At 44.7% G+C, this 15127-nt stretch overlaps 1 long non-coding RNA gene across 1 annotated transcript; it reads left to right on the forward strand.

The window, feature by feature from the left end:
* The first annotated feature begins 12047 nt into the window (after positions 1 to 12047).
* On the forward strand, positions 12048 to 15126 carry LOC132207085 (uncharacterized). Its single transcript, XR_009443321.1, has 3 exons — positions 12048 to 12104; positions 13507 to 13671; positions 15026 to 15126. It is a non-coding gene; the product is annotated as an uncharacterized LOC132207085 (long non-coding RNA).
* Position 15127: the final 1 nt, after the last annotated feature.

A 15127-nucleotide genomic window follows, 5' to 3' on the forward strand; every position in this document is an offset into this window, starting at 1 on the left:
TGTGTGGAGTTTGCATGTTCTCCACAGATCTTAATGGGTTTCCTCTGGGGTGTTCCTGTTTCCTTCCAAAATTGCCCAGGCTAGGTGGATTGGCTATGCCAAATTGTCCATAGTGTGCAGGGATGTGTAGGTTAGGTGGCTAATGGGGGATGGGTCTGTGTAGGATGCTCTGAGGGTCGAAGGACTGTTTCCACACTGTAGTCATTCTTTGAGTTAAACCTATGCATTCCAGTTTTGGAGTCCCATGACTTGGGAAAATGACCTTGGATAATCACCCTATCCAAGCCCCTCATGATTTTATGAACCTCTATAATGTCACCCCTCAGCTGCTGGTGCTCCAGGAAAAATAGCCCCAGCCTTTTCACCCCCACCCTCTTGCTCAAACCCTCCAAAACTGTGGCAACATCCTTGTAATTGAGGGTTTGAGTGAAGGTTTGTAGCTCCAGTGCTGTTTGGAGATGTTGGTGTGTTCAATGAGCAGGTAAAGGGCTATCAAACCTCTTAACTCGGTGAACTCACCTACATCTGTCGTGGCACGATTTGCTTTTCCAAAATGCAACACCTCACATCTATCTAAATTGTAGACCATCTGCCACTCCTCAGGCCATCTCATCAAGGTCCAATTATATATTGAGATAACCCCCTTCACTGCCCACTACACCGCCAACTGTGGTGTCATCTTCCATATCTGTTAAGATTGTGCCGACTTTTACCTTGATGGTTTCTTGATAGTTTGTTTGCCCACACGAGCACAAACCTCCTCAATGATAACTGAAACTGATTTGTTCATGACAATGGAGAGTATTGTTAGAAAGTGGGGGTTTACCTCTCTCTGAGAACTTAACCCAAAACACACAAAGGGGAGCTCCTCACTCGATATCTGTAAAAAGGAGCATGAAAAGTGTTGTAACCTGCCGTTCAGCATCGTCTAGCGGTTAAAGAAAAAAATCCACGACAGCCACTTTAAAACCAACGAGTACAGTGAACAAATTAACTAAACTTTTAACAGACTGAATAAACCCCTTCAAATTACTAACTACTATTCCCAAATAAAGCAAAGCCCTTATGGCATGCTGCTCCAATAAATACAAGTCCTGTTTGATATATACAGTCTCTCTTGAAATTACAGCCAAGTTGCATTTCTTTTGGGATGTTCTGTGCCTTCGCCGCCAAACATTCTGTCAGAAACATCTGCTCCATCAATTCTTCTGTCAGGAATATTAACTTGTTGTACCATTGGTGCCTTTATTATTCAGGTGGTGCTTTCTCTAAGACACAGACAAGGCTGTGCGCCATCGTTTTTCTCGAGAGATGAGACATTTTAGCTCTGGCAGATGGCAGTTAGCTCTCTGCTCTTTGTTCAACTGCCCCCTTCTTTTATACACTTGATGACATATCAATTTCTTATAATAGGATTAGTCCTATGTTGTCAAAACCATCAGATATAAATGTAAGATAACAAGGCGTAGAACTGGATGAACACAGCAGGCCAAGCAGCATCTTAGGAGCAGGAAAGCTGACGTTTCAGGCCTAGGGGAAGGATTGAAGTTCAGAAATGAGTGAGATAGGCCTCATTGAAGAAAGTGTGTTCAGTAAAGATATCTGACACATTTGTGCTTCTGTCAATGACAAATTCAACACATTTTTATTTATTTCCTCTCCCAGAAAAGCAGCTTCAGCATTTTAATTTCAGTTCTTGTAAACTTCAAATACATTGGGGTCTAACCGAAGCAATGACACATATAAATAGAGATAGGCAAAGGGAAAACTATATTTGCAATACAAAGGCAGCAGATGCAGGACTTTTTCTTTCAAGATCACAAAAGTGACCAGAAACTGTACCCTGCCCAATGACTGAGTACAGCTGCTCTGTTTGACCTCAATGAAAGGCAGGAAGTAAAACCACCCTCCTGTCAGATCATGCGATTACAGAAGGTGGAACACTTGCCCCCTTACTTCCTCCCTCCTCGCTACCCGAGGCTGCAGATACACCTTCTGGGTGAAGCAGCAATTTACCTGCATTTCACTCAAACTGTGTTCGCTGCTCACAACGTAATCTCCTTCACACTGGGGAGACAAAACACAGAAGACTTCTTCGCGGTACACATTTTTTCCAACTGTTAAAAATGACCACAAGCTTTCAGTCGCCTGCCCCTTCAACATCCCACTGTGTTCCGCCCGGCCAACATCTCTGTCTTAGGGTCTTGCTGCAAGCTGGAGGAACAGTATCTCCGCTCCTGCTTGGGGACCCTGCAGCCTTCAGGGCCCAATGTTGAGTTCAATCATTTCAGAGCCTGATACACTTCCTTCCATGACCATTGCCCAGCCCCCACAGCACAGACCCGTCATGAGATGGATAATGCAGTGTGTGGCTGGAGAAACACAGGAGGCCAGACAGCATCAGAGGAGCAGGAAAGTTAACATTTCTGCTCAGGATCTTTTTCAAGCTACTGTCAGATTTGAAGAAGGGTAACTGGACTTGAAATGTTAACTCTGTTTCTCTCTCACTCTCCACAGGTGCAGCCAGACCAAATGAGTTTTACCAGCACTTTGTGTTTAGGCACCGTAGTGATAAATCTGGTTTCTGTCTTTTTTCTCCTGCCCTCGCTCTCTCTCCCGATGCATCTCTCTCCACAGATGCTGTCAGACTATCTGAGTTTCTTCAGTGCTTTCATCATTTAAAACTATAAGACATGGGAGCAGAAATTCGGCCATTCGGCCCATTGAGTCTGCTCCGCCATTCAATCATTGCTGATAAGTTCCTCAACCCTATTCTCCTGCTTTCTCCACATAATCATTGATCCCCCGATAATCAAGAACTTATATATCTCAGTCTTAAATGTACTCAATGACCTTGGCTCTACAGCCTTCTGTGGCCGTGAATTCCACAGATTCACCGCTCTCTGGCTGAAGAAGTTTCTCCTTTTCTCCATTCTAAAAGGCCTTCCCTTTTATGGAAGTCTGTGCCCTTGGGCCCGAGACTCTCCTAACAATGGAAGCATCTTCCCAACACCGACTTTGTCCAGGCCATTTAGTATTCTGAAAATTTCAATTAGATCCCACCTTATCCTTCTCATCTCCAATGAGTACAGTCCCAGAGTCCTCAAATGTTCCTCATATGTTCAGCTTTCCATTCCTGGGACCATTCTTGTGAACCTCCTCTGAACCCAGCTCCAAGGCCAGTACATCCTTCCTGAGATATGGAGCCCAAAACCGCACACAATAATCCAAATGTGGCCTGACCAGAGCCTTACACAAGCCTCAGTAGAACATTCCTGTTTTTATATTCAAGCCCTCTCAAAATAAATGCCAACACTGCATTTGTCTTCCTGACTACTGATTCAACCTACAAGTTTACTGTGAGACAATCTTGGACTAGAACTCCCGAGTCTCTTTGCACTTCAGACTTCTGAATTTTCTCTCCAATTAGAAAATAGTCGATGCTTTTATTCTTCTTACCAAATTGCATGATCTCACTTGAGAACCTGTAATGCTAACTCTATTTCTCTCGATCTGTCTTTGCTCAGATGCTGTGGGGCCTGATGAGTTTCTCCAGGAATTTCTGTTTTTTGTTTCAGATGTTTTGCATTCACAGTTCTCAATTTGATAGAACATAGAACATAGAACATAGAACAGTACAGCACAGAACAGGCCCTTCAGCCCACAATGTTGTGCCGACCATTGATCCTCATGGATGCACCCTCAAATTTCTGTGACCATATGCATGTCCAGCAGTCTCTTAAATGACCCCAATGACTTTGCTTCCACAACTGCTGCTGGCAACGCATTCCATGCTCTCACAACTCTCTGCGTAAAGAACCTGCCTCTGACATCCCCTCTATACTTTCCACCAACCAGCTTAAAACTATGACCCCTCGTGCTAGCCATTTCTGCCCTGGGAAATAGTCTCTGGCTATCGACTCTATCTATGCCTCTCATTATCTTGTATACCTCAATTAGGTCCCCTCTCCTCCTCCTTTTCTCCAATGAAAAGAGACCGAGCTCAGTCAACCTCTCTTCATAAGATAAGCCCTCCAGTCCAGGCAGCATCCTGGTAAACCTCCTCTGAACCCTCTCCAAAGCATCCACATCTTTCCTATAATAGGGCGCCCAGAACTGGACGCAGTATTCCAAGTGCGGTCTAACCAAAGTTTTATAGAGCTGCAACAAGATCTCACGACTCTTAAACTCAATCCCCCTGTTAATGAAAGCCAAAACACCATATGCTTTCTTAACAACCCTGTCCACTTGGGTGGCCATTTTAAGGGATCTATGTATCTGCACACCAAGATCCCTCTGTTCCTCCACGCTGCCAAGAATCCTATCCTTAATCCTGTACTCAGCTTTCAAATTCGACCTTCCAAAATGCATCACCTCGCATTTATCCAGGTTGAACTCCATCTGCCACCTCTCAGCCCATCTCTGCATCCTGTCAATGTCCCGCTGCAGCCTACAACAGCCCTCTACACTGTCAACGACACCTCCGACCTTTGTGTCGTCTGCAAACTTGCTGACCCATCCTTCAATTCCCTCGTCCAAGTCATTAATAAAAATTACAAACAGTAGAGGCCCAAGGACAGAGCCCTGTGGAACCCCACTCACCACTGACTTCCAGGCAGAATATTTTCCTTCTACTACCACTCGCTGTCTTCTGTTGGCCAGCCAATTCTGTATCCAAGCAGCTAAGTTCCCCTGTAACCCATTCCTCCTGACCTTCTGAATGAGCCTTCCATGGGGAACCTTATCAAATGCCTTAAAATGATGTTATGAGACTGTCAATTCAAGGAGAGATCAGTCAGACAGATGTATGTTCATAGTTGGAACTCATTTTTCAAAGTTGTGTTCTTTTTAAAGCTCCATTTTTCCATTCGGAGAATAATGGGTTGTACACGTTATCCCCAATACAATTCCTGGAAGTTATACAAAATGCTTCTGTAGAGACCAAACCAAAGCACTCATTCATAACAGTCGTACAATTTCTGATTAACAAAACCCATCGCACTAAAATGCTCCAAACATACAATGCACTCCAGGCAAATTTACATTGGGTGCTCAGGATTACTCTTTAAATCCCCATGCTGTATCATTCCAATTAACTGGGCTTTGAAGATAAAGACACAAGCAACAAGTGAAACCTGCATACAATTCAGAAATGTACAATAAACTGAAGGGGAATGGGATTCTGAATGAAGCAACACATTTCAATGATAATCATATTCCCATAGGTGTGTGATACAATGCTGGCACTGATGGCTGTAATAACTCATGAAGAAGAACTGGAAAGGGACCATTATTTGTTGTCAAAAACCAAAATAGAACCACTACTTGTGGTTTACATGGGCTCGTTGCAGCCCGGGGTGGCCAGTTCCTCAAATCCATACCTGAGTTTATAAAGGGCTAAGATGATTAATTCCAAGTGGGCGAGTCAAGGTGTGTTACTGGATGAACTCAATCAATGATCTCCATGAGGAGCCCATTAGGTTAATAATCCAGACTCCTACCTATCATTCTGGAGAACTGAGTTCGCATTCTGCCCATGACAAATGGTGGAATTTCACATTCTCGAATAGCTACTGTGTGGAAACAGGCCCCTCGGCCCAACAAGTCAACACTGACCCTTGGAGCATCCCACCCAGGGCATCCCCTTATAAAATACTTGAGATACACATCCCTGAACATTATGGGTAATTTTTCAATGCCAATCCACCCATCCTGCACATCTTTGGACTGTGGGAGGAAATCGGAGCACGGAGGAAACTCATGTAGACATGGGGAGAATGTGCAAACTCCATACAGACAGTCGTCCGAGGAATTCTTTTTTAAAATTTCACAACTAAGCTGTTTAATTTATTTGTAATGTATGCAAAAGGCTGCCCTCTAGGTTCTGGAGGCTTAATTGTAGAACTGCACACACCACAGTTGAAAACCAAACATAAAATCTTACTTTAAACATCAGAACAGCCCTACCAAGAATAATTTGATTTCAACTGAAAAAGAAGACAATTATTTAAAGTCTCATGATGATGATATTCGTTATTGGGGAGTGAAAGAAACAAATCATCTGGCTCAGTTTCACCCTATTCAGTAGGAAATCTTCTGTCTAAAACTTGTCTGGCTTACATATCCCTCAAGGCATGGAATGATTATGAATTTTGTACTGAACCTGTTCAGAGATTACACAACTCTAGAGCACATGGAGCTTGAACTCAGGTCTCCTGGCTCTGAGGTAGGGACATTAACACTGTTTCATAAGAAGCCACTTTATGTTTCATTCTTGACTCTGCATTTGGGGATGGGCAGGAAATTCTGCCCCAGCCAGTCAGACCCAGAACCCACATGTGCTTTTTCTTTAAAAAAAGAAGACGCGGTCCGGAATAGTTGAGCAGGACATAAAGTAAAAGGTAATATTTTTTATTTGGCTGCTGGAGAGTAGCTTCAAATTGGTCTCCAATATACACAAACACCAGTGAGTACATGAGTACAATTAGTCCATTGTCGATTCTGAACTTCGGACACAGCTCACCACAACGTGGCATTTGTGTGCATACAAAAATCAAACATCTATTACTACTGAGGACCTGGTTTCCGTGAGACAAAAGTGAGATTTTTTGTCAAGCAACATTCTTTCACAAGTGAATAAAATGGAACGGACTAATTTGGGACTTCATAAGCCAATAAAATGGGAACAGGAATAGACCATTCAGGCCCTTGAGCCTGCCCCACCAATCAATAGGATCTTGCCTGATCCGACATTCCTCACGTTCACTTTCCTGTCCTCTTGCTCACTTCATTGACTGATCAAGAATCTATTTATCTCGCACTTCAATGAACACAAGGTCTCTGCCCGCATAGCTCTCTGTGGCAAGGAGTTACAAAGAATCACAACTCTCTGAGAGAAGAAATTCCCCATTGTTTCAGTCTTAGCTTGGTGTTCTTTTATGCTGAGACTGTGCCTCTGAGCTTTACCAGAACCACACGCTGACCAGTTAGTATTCTGTAAAACTGAAACGATATCTGCTATTTGAAGCCAATCAGCATTAGTGGCTTTATTCTCAATTGCAACACCTCTGCAAGCCATTATCCACTTGCTAAGCGATCAACACTCTCCTCTCCTACAGGGTAAACATTGTTCCTCTTCTGAATTGCCCTCAGGAGTGCAGGAGGTTTGTATTAAAAATGTGTAAAGCTTATTCTGAAATTCTTTGACACATTGTTGCAAATAGAAGTTGAAGGTGTTAATACCTTGATTATTTTTACAAAGAAAGATCATAGAAAGATGGAAGATTGGAGCAGGATTAAATCATTCAACCCCTCGAGCCTGCTGTGCTATTCAAAAGGATAGTGGCTGATCATTGATGTCAATACCCTAATGCTGCCCCTCCCCCCATATCCCTCGGTCTCTTCAGCCACAAGAGCTATATCTGCCCACTTCTTGAAAGCATGTATTAATTTAACCTCAGCTACTTTTATCGCTTACAGTTAAATTCTGAGCCCTACGTCTGGACTTACCCGGTCATTGGGAACATCTTTTCTGCATCTACCATGCCCAGTCTTGTCGGAATTTTACTGGCTTCTATGACAGCCTTCCCATCTCATCTTCACCACAACTCCAGTGAACTCAGAACTGAGGAAGGCACACCAGACCCGAAATGTTAACGCTGCTTTTACCTTCACAAATGCTGCCAGACCTACTCAATCTCTCTTCTTCCATCAGACCTGCCATTCCAGAAATCCGTCTGGGAAATCTTCAGTACACTCCCTCCATAGCAAGAACATCCTTCCTCAGATAAGGAGAGCAAGGCTGTACTCAATCTCCCAGCTGTGGCCTCACCAACGCACTGCACAATTGTAGCAAAGCACCCTTGCTCCTGTACTCTAATCCTCTTGCTATGAAGGGCCATACACCTTTTAGTTTCTTTACTGTCTGCAGCATCTACAATACCCAGCTGCAGCAATTGTGCATGAGGGAAAGGCAAGTCTGGTTTAACATTCACCTCTCTCAGTTTACAGTCATTCAGATAATAATCTGCCTTTCTATTTTTGCTGTCTAAAACTAACCAGAGCTTAAATAACCTGCTAGCAGGTACTTGGTGCAGATTATTTAATAAAGGGAAAGCTGGGTGTGTACAAATTCGAAAGATATAACAGAAACATGGTTCAGGGTGTAGGATTGAGGGAATCACTCACGCTTTAAATGTATTGACCTTCAAAAAACTGCCATGAGCTCAAAAAATCTTTCTGTACTATATGATACAGTAATTTGTCTGTGTGCGTGCGTGTGTGTGTGTGCGCGTGTGGGAGCTATTTGTTTTTAGACTAATTCCAGGAAGGCCCAAGCAGACACAAGCAATTTTAAATGGGATACTTTGCAGTAAGAAGTGATGCATGAACAGTTTTGTTTTGTGCAGGTCCCTTGGGGATGAGGGACCATAATCTGACAACATTCTACATTCAGCTGAAGGGCCAAGTAATTGAACCAGATGCTAGAATCCTTGAATGCAAACCTGGCGGGGCACTGTCCCTCACAATGCTAGACATGAGCCTTGCCTTCCTTCTATTGTGACAGGTTGAGGTTTCCCAGATATATGTTAAAATTCATATCCATATGGGTTTGTACCAATATCAGACTGTGCTTTGGGCTATCATCAGCCTGTGACACTTTCCAGTAGAGGAGAGCCATTTATTTGGATGGCATGCTCGTAAATGCGAAGACCGATAAAGCGCATTTAGAGAATGTGGACTTCGTGCTAAAGTATTTCTCCATGACAGGCATACACCTTAGGTGAGAAAAATGTTTCTTCCAGGCACCCCAAGTGATCTACCTGGGCTACAGAATCAACAAGACTGGGCTACACCCATTGGAGGAGAAAGTGAGGATGATGAAAGGTGCCCAGGCTCTCATGTCTGTACAGGAGCTGAGGTCTTTCCTTAGGCGGTTACTTATTCAGGGAAGGTGAAACATAACCTGGCCCCCATCCTGGCACCCTTACACTTGCTATTGAGAAAGGGTCACCTTTGGAGATGGTCTCATAGCCAAGATGTAGCTTTAAGCGATTGAAGAAGCAGCTGTTCTCATTCAAGATGTCTGTACACTGCAATCCCAAATGAGATGTGGTGCTGACATGCAATGTCTCCCCTGTCGTAACTGGGATACTGTTGGTTCACTACTGACCCAGTGGAGATGAATACAAATAACATATGCTTTGCAGTCTTTGCTGACACTGAACAAAGTTATGCTTACACAGTGAAGGAAGATTTGGCAGCCATCTTGATGTTGGAAAGTTACACCAATACCTTTACAGTCATAAATTCGTAATAGCAACAGGCAACAAGCCCCTGCCATGGCTACTCAAACAGGACGGGGTTATGCTGCCCATAGCTTCAGCTCGAATTCAGTGGTGGGCTCTTATTCTGTGTGTGTACAATTTCATATCAGAAACCAGTTGGCAAATATGAATGCCTTGTGCTGCTTCCCACTGATTGATATTCCACCTCCAGCATCATCCAGGGGTTTCCTAAATGCAGATGTTGGTGAAACGTTATATCTGGTGGCCAGGATTGGATGTTGAAATCGCAGTGTTTGTGGGGCAGTGGTCAGAGTGACTGAAAGGTTAAAAATCACTGCCAGCAGATACTCCATATTCATGGGGATGGCCGGATAAACCCTGGACTCAATTACACGTTGACTGCCCCGTTTCTTTCAAGGGCTGGATGTTTTTAATCCTTGTGGATGCCCATTCAGAATGGCTGGTCGTGCATAGAGTTCATTCATCAAACACAGAACCACAATTGAAAAGCTGTGAGTATCTTTTGTAACACAGAAACTCCCGGAGGTGTTTGTCACAGGCACTAGGCTATCAATTAAAGCAAGGAATTTGAGTATTTCTGAAGTAACTCCACAGAAGCTGATCACCCTTCACTGAGTCTCCTGTTATTTTCACATGCACAGTACATTGAGTCTGACCAGCTAGGTCTGAGCCAGTCCCTAGAATGAAGAGAGCCTCTGGGACTCCTGTTTGTGTCTGCCAACCAGGGCCCCCTGATAGGAATTAGCAACCTGGGTCAATCAAGGCTCTCATTCTCAAAGAGATCCATCTGGTCCTTGTTCCAATCAGTGCAATTTCCTGAAGTCCAATGGCATTTGGCAGCTAAGGATGGCTCCGTACCATCCATCGTCCAATGACCTGGTAGGAACTGCACTTCAAACATTGTGGGAAAGCTTAAAAAAACATCCTACTGCTTCCCCTTGATCCCAAGCTGTCCCTGTTCCTGTTCGATTATAGTGCCACCCTTCATACTACTCCAGGGACAGCTCCAGCAGTGTTGCTACTCAGGAGAAACCACTACACCAGGTTAAACTGGATATTCCCAAACCTGAGGGAGAAGTTGAAACAGCATCAGGAACACTGCTGCTGGACACAAGGCTCCTCAAGGTGAGAGATGCAGTTTACTTCAGGGGATGAAGTTTGGTGTTGAATCCATGGGAATAGCGCTCCAGAGGTAAGTGGCCTGATCGATGTGAGGTTACATCCTGTGATGTACCAAGGCTCGGTAGGAGATGCATTCCTGAACAGGCATGTGGACCACATGAAAGCTGCAACCTCACAAATAGGGCAGGAACAAAATATACACAGCTTCAAAACAAGCAGCAAGGCTGTCTGAACCTGTCAGCCTACTCCTCCTGCCTAGGGACAGGAAAACCTCTCAGGATGAGATGGACATGGCAGATGTCACAGCCTCAATGCTGTTACCCCCTGATGAAGCTGAATTTCGTCTGAGACAATCTAGGTGCAAGCGTCTGGCCACAGTCCAGCACATACTGCCAGTATCCCAGGCTGCTTCGGACCCACCAGACCTGGTGGGAGAGTGTCCCAAGGGAAGCCACAGAAAGAAGAATGAATAAGCTTATATCACAGGGCTTAGAGAGGGAGAGACATAGAGATTGAAACAAGGTCAGCCAGGTGGGCCTCAGAGAATATGAGTTCCCTGATTGGTGCTGTTAAGGGGTAATCAGGGAGCCCTGGCTGAGAGATATAAACCAGAGTGTCAAGGGGTCTGTTCTCTCTAGGAGCCGGCTCTGAACCAGCTGGGTCAGTTTCATGTACTATGCACATGGAAATAAAGGGTGAAGTGACGATGGAATGCTGACTTTTAGAGGATTATTTCACTAGCTTTCCAAGATTCATGCACAAGGACACCCAGATCCCTCTGCATTGCAGCACTGGCTAGTTTCTCTCCATTGAGGGAATGAGTTGCGTTTTGATTTTCAACGGATGTGTTAGTCATTCTATTGAAATTTGAAGCCAATATCCACAGCATTGAGGGTGTTTCAGTCCAATCTGCTGAACAAGAAACGAGAGCGGATCTCTGTCCCTACATTGCCTCGCACTTATCAGACAAATGAGCAGCAAAGCCTCCAGTCTAGTTTGTAGGCTGTACGTGAGCACGCATCAGTCAGCACGTTCAGTTACACTTGCATTCGGGGACACAATTTCACTCCCTCAAACCCCCTCTCAGCCTCCGAGCTCCACTGAGCATGACCTTTTCAGAATGGAAACCTCTCTCCCCACAGCATCCTCTGCTCAAAGTGATGCCATCACTCGTGCTGCTTTCATTGGTCCCCAGGGTGCGGTAACTGACGGGAACATTGAGTAAAAACTGCTGATCGCAATAGCAACGCAGCTGTTCCCTCTGTCGCTGCAGTTCCCTTCTCTCTTTCAGTATCAAAGAACAAATACACTCAACTTTCTGAGAGCGTACCAGTGGGGAAATCAGCAGATTACAGGCGGTCAGTTCTGTAAGGATGGCAGGTTGGTGACCTGCTCCAGCAAGTAATCTGCAAAGCGCATAGAGATGGGCACGAAACGTCAGCCTTCCTGCTCTTCTGATGCTGCTTGGCCTGCTGTCTTCTTCCAGATCGACAACTTGTTATCTCAGGAATGACCATAGGATGTTCTGTTTCATTGTGAGGGGAAGTGAATGCAAGAGTCGAGAGGTCATGCTTCCGTTATATAGGAGATTGATGTTTCCACGCCTGCAGTACTGTACAGTATTACTCACTGTCCTTATGGAAGGGTGTTAAAGTTGGAACCAGTTCAGAGAAGGTTTGTCACACTTAGAAACGTTATTTCTGTGTTTATAAACTGTAACGTTATCTCTGTTTATCTGTGTGTCCACAGATGCTGCCAGACCTGCTGAGTTTCTTGAGCGCTTTTATTTTTGTTTCACATCTCCAACAGCCCCACAGTTTTTGTGGCAATGAATACTGTGATTCAGATCATCGTATTCCTGGTCCTGTGCCAGCACTGATTGTCTGAACAATTAAAAAAAAAACCTGTGACGGGATAAAAAAAGTGGGCAGTGGGACTATGTAGAATTGCTGAACACTGGAAATATCAGATCGACACTTTCAGGCTGTGCGTCCAAAAACTCTTTCCATACAAAGGGGCGATGCTGCAGTGTTCCTTTCTCAATCACGATTGTGAGCATGAGGAGCAGAATCAACAAAAACAGTGAGGAGACAGAGAGAGAAACAGGGGCAATATTGCAGGTTAAGAACACAGAAAGCGCTGGAGAAACTTAGCGGGTCTGGCAGCATCTGTGGAGAGAGAAAGAGGAAAACAGTTAATGTTCAACAACCCTTCAGAGCCGAAAGAGGTGGGAAATATAGGGTTTTTCATAATTTCGACAGAGGAGAGGTGTGTGGAACACATCGGTGACGGCGCATTTACCAAAAGGGGTTGTTAATAGTGGCGAAAGGGAACTACAGATATCAAACGGATGGGTATTAAAGTCGGGGGAATGGAGAGTAATTGTGTTCTGGTGGGCTGCGAAATTTACTTTGCTTTCACTTTCTCCAGTGATGCCTACTTCAGTCACAAATGTTGCTGGTTTAACGGCAGAAGGAGAGGTGACAATATATCATCATTGTGACGGCTGCAGAGGTCTATTCAGCCTCGGCGCTGGCTGCTCAGCTCTGATAAAGTTCAGCTTGTAAAGGCCTGGCAGCGCTGATGTGGGATTTCCTTCTGTGGCCTTTCGGGGTGGGGGTGTGCCATGAATCGGGGGAGGTTTTCTGTCTCTCTCCCTCTCTGTCTGGTTGCTGGCAGTTAGGCAGGCGCTGGCTGCGTTTTCTCTCCAGCCTTGTAAGCAGCAAACACTCCGGGCCAGGCACTGACGCACTGCCTCAGGCTGCGACGAATACGAGATTCCTAGTGACCGGGTAAGAGACTGATTCTGGAAAGCTGCACGGACTGGAGTCATAGAGTCATTCATCACGGAAACAGGTCCTTCGGCCCAACTCGTCCATGTCGGCCATGTTTCCTGACAGAAACCAGGCCCCTTTGCCTGTATTCCACCCATATCTGTTTCTGTCTCTCTGCAGATGCTGCTAGACCTGCTGAACTTCTCCAGCACTTTTTGTGTTTATAGCCTGTCTCTCCGCAAATGTTGCCAACCTGCTGTGCTTCAGCAATAACTCTTTTGTTTTTATTTCGTTTCTAACAGGAGCGCTGCTGTCCCAAACTCAGTGCCAGTTTTGTGCGTCAAATTGGTACTAATTGATCACATTTTCCAGTCCAGATTCTGCTTCTTCTCTGACAGCCCAGGCTTGGGTTGACCTGCATCCACATCAGGGATTGGAATTGGGATTTGTGGCTGTGTTCCATGAAGGTAGAATCGCCCCGTGGTTTATTATGGTAGAACATTGAACAGTACAGGACAGGAACAAGACCTTTGACCCGCTATATCTGCGTTGACTCATGATGCGATTCTAAACTTTCAGTGTGAGGTTATTCACTTTGGACCAACTGCAGATAGATTAGGATGCTTTCTAGATGGAATGAAGTTAAATACGGTGAAGGTCCAAAGAGACTTTTGGTGCAGACTGAGCGCATTGACTTTTACAATATCATAAACTGGTACAGAAAATAATCAAGCGAGCAAATAGAATACAACAAAGAAAAAGGCAAAGAACAGGAACTCACCAAGACTGCACCAACACATAATCTCTTTCTCAACTCGAATCGTTTTGCATCTAGGCTGTCCCTATCTCTCTCTTCCCTGCCCGGTCATGTATCTGCCAAGATCACTATTAAATGATGCTGTTATATTTGTCTCTACCACTGGCAGTGCCATTCCATCTGTGCCTCTCATAATTCTGTAAACTTTTATCAGGTTGCCCCTCATCCTCCAACTTTCAAGTGAAAACAAATTGAGTTTGTTCAATCTCTCCTCACAGTTAATACCCTCTGAATGAGGTACCATCTGGGAAGCCACTTCTGTAACTGTTCCAAAGCCCCCACATCATCTTTGCAGTGTGGCTACCAGAACTGTCCCCATTATTCCAAATGGGGCTGACTAATGTTCAGTACAGCTTGTCTTTAAATAAAGAGGACTGGAGTACTAGGGTGCAAAGTAATGCTGCAGTTCTTAAAAAAAACACCTGGTTAGACTCCACTTGGAGCAGGTCTGGGCACCACACCTTAAGAAGGATAGATTGGCCTTGGGGAGAGGACAACGTAGGCTCACAACAATGTTACCTGGACTTCAGAGGTTGTTATGAACTTAGAAGATTAAGGTTGATCTGATCAAATATATTGACAAGGAAAGATAGACTGGATAAAGATAAACTATTTCCACTGGTCAGGGATTCGAGAAATGGGAAGGACACAGTCTGATTGTCAGCCCAAACTGTTCAAGGGAGAGGTTTGGAAGCGCTTGTACCCACAAAGGGTGGGAGAGGTTTGGAACTGACTCTCAAAGATGGCAGTGGATGCTGGATCAGTTGTTAGTTTTTAATCTGCGATGGATAATATTTGTTCAGCAATGATATGAAGGGGATAGGGGCCAAAGGCAGGTATATGGAGCTAGACCACACATCAGCCATTGAATGGTGGAACAGGCTGGAAGGGCTGAATGGCTACGCCTGTTCCTGTGAGAGGAACTGATTAATTGGAACTTCTGGCAGGGTATGAAGAGAACAGCCTCCTTTTGCTGATTCTGAACTTCTTGTCTTCTGTTACAGGTAAATGTAAGACAGAGAAGGCATCGATGTAATGGGGACCAGGTCATACTGTATTGGACTGATGTCCTGCAGAACCATGTCAGAAATGTTGCAGAGCCCCAT

The sequence above is a fragment of the Stegostoma tigrinum genome, chromosome 44 (assembly GCF_030684315.1).
Source record: "Stegostoma tigrinum isolate sSteTig4 chromosome 44, sSteTig4.hap1, whole genome shotgun sequence".
NCBI lineage: Eukaryota > Metazoa > Chordata > Chondrichthyes > Orectolobiformes > Stegostomatidae > Stegostoma > Stegostoma tigrinum.